Below are 2,901 nucleotides of genomic sequence, written 5' to 3' on the forward strand. Positions count from 1 at the left end.
TATATATATATATATATCAAGCTTAGTGCATTTGATTTATATACTCCAACTTGAAAGAGAATATTGGTGTTTAACATAAATAATATATATTTTGTATATGTAGAAATAACATATATCTATAATACCCATTGTAATTAATGGAGTATATTGTATATTGATTTATTTCGGCGTGTATATGAAACTTTTGTTATGTAGTTGAAAAAGACAGTTTATAGGTATATATCTCTTATTTTCTTTCTCTCAACTATCCTTATATACAATTTCCAAATGATATAACTGATATGTGAGCAACATGAAATATGTTATAGAATCATTATAATAAAGAATCATTAAAGTTAAAATTGAGATCTATAATTATTTTGACACATTAATTATATTTAGTCAAATTAATTTTTAGTAATTAAAATAAAGATAATGAATAAATAACTATAAATTAAAATACTATCCATCTAACACTCAACTTTTCTATATTAAGAGTACAATACCAAAAAAATTCTATTGATTATAGTTATGTATTTAGTTCAAATGCTTTCTTTGTCAAAAAAGTTTAAATACTTTCTGCGAGTAATTTTTTAACTTAACGCTTTTTTGAATCCCTTCAATGTTTATACATGTAAATATATTGATAGTTGTTATATTCTACTATCAATGTTATAGAAAAAGGCATAAATATGGCAGATACGTTACAAAAGTTCCATAAATAGATTCAAGTGACCTTTCAATACAGCTAGATGATGTGAATCCTTAATCCTTTATGTTGTCAAAAAAAAAATTAATCTATAGTTTTCAAATAATTTGTTTTTACTAACCTATAGTTTATAACCTATAAGTTTTATTTAGTAATAATTATTTATAAGTTTATAATTTATAGTGTTTTTTTTATAAGCTTATCTAAGTGTTTATGAGTTTATAGCTTATCATTTTTACTTTCAATTTCACTTTTATTATTACAACTAAAATTCTTTTTTATTCTTTCTAATTTATTTATTATAAAATAAATAATTTTAAAATTTTAAAATAATTTTAATAAATAATAATTTAAAGTAAATAATTAAAAATTATCTATTTATTATAATTTAAAATAAATAAAAATATATTTTATTAGTAAATAATTTGTTCATTATAATTTAAAATTATTTATAGATAATTTAAAATTTTAAATAATTAATATTTTAAAGTAAATAATTTATTTTTTACTTTAATTAAAATAAATAATATAGATAAATAAATAGATATATTAGATTGATAAATTATAAATTAATAAAAAAAATTAAATTACTATTTTTTAAATATTTTAAATATTAATTTATTTAAAATTTATTTTCAATTAATGCGGATGTGAAAAATATGCATTATCGATGGCGGTCAAAATAGAGCAGCCGAAACAATAAATAGGGAGTTTACATAAATATTTTTCCTATTAATCTATATATATATATACACAACAACCTTACACTAACCCTAATCCGAATCCCTTAAAAAAAAGGTTCCGCTCATTCCTTTATATGCTTCAAAAAATAATGTCTTGAATGCATGTGAATTAATCAAAGCAGTGAACATTAAAAGTTGGGTGGCTTTGCATTAATTTTGGGTTGGGATATGGTAGTCTTATGAGAATTATATTGCATGAATAAAGTATGTGTTAGGGTTGATCTTCAATTCTTCATGTCTAAATAAAGCTTATGAGAATGAATTAGGTTTTGTTTCTGATTGAGTCAATTAATTTGTTCATAAAGTCTTATATTAGTAGTTAGGTATAATGAAGTTTAATGGACGGATAAGATTATTTACCCAATATTGGAAGTGTATATATTTCTTGCTCGTTGCAAAGTTGATTGCTATGTTTGCCTTAATTTTATATTGATAATTATAAAACTAACATTAATATAAACAGAACAATAAGTCTCACTATATTTATTCTGTGTTTATTATTCACTGTTTTTTTTTTTGCCAAAAAACATTTTCCTATAAAAATAATTATTTTTACATAATCATAGATGAATATTTTTGTAACATAGATATGAGTTTATCTCATTAATTATTTAGAATACTCTATCAACTAATAAAATGCAATTCATTAAATATTTATTTAACATAATTATAAAATAAGTAAAGTATATAGATATGTCATTAAATATATAGTTATTAATCACTTAATACTTCATTTTAGTTATACTAACAATTGTTTGTGAAAGAATGGTGGAAGAGTTTCATCTATGCTTATTTAATGTAGAGTTTTTCAATTTGAATTCCTTGAAACATTCGGCCCATAGGATGCCTTAAAAGGCCCAAAAAGCTATTCTCTCGGCCCATAAAAGGCTGTCAGCATCTCTCCATGGATCCAACAATGATTCTAGAACATTGCATAAAGAAAACTAGAGCAAGTGAACAATCATGAGTAAGGGCGTAAATAGGCATAAAAAATCTCTACGTTTACATAATTATTTTAAAACTCTAAACATTGATATTAAGTTGTCTTATAATTTATTCATAATAAAATACAATAAAATAAAGTTGTCTTATTTATATTTATTGGACGCTTGAGTTAAAAGAATATATTATGTGGACACTTTGGTGCTGCTTATTGGACCACATGAAAGGAAATGTTGAAAGGGAACAAAGGTTTCTTTTTGTTTGAGAATGACTTGGATAGGAAGATATACCAATTCTAGGGTCTCAAAATATCTCTTGTCTAAATCTTTCACACACAAAAACTCATGTACGTCCAAAAAGTTATTGAAAGTAGATTCATGGAAACGTAAATCACATAATGGAGTTGCATGCAATTGGGAAGCATTTATCATAGAGTCATGAAGAGAATAGTAACTGAGAGAATGATTTTATAAAGTCACTTACATGATTAATTTGAATTTATCGAATATTTACAAATATTTACATTAT

Source organism: Cicer arietinum, chromosome 1 (assembly GCF_000331145.2).
Source record: "Cicer arietinum cultivar CDC Frontier isolate Library 1 chromosome 1, Cicar.CDCFrontier_v2.0, whole genome shotgun sequence".
Classification (NCBI taxonomy): Eukaryota; Viridiplantae; Streptophyta; class Magnoliopsida; order Fabales; family Fabaceae; genus Cicer; species Cicer arietinum.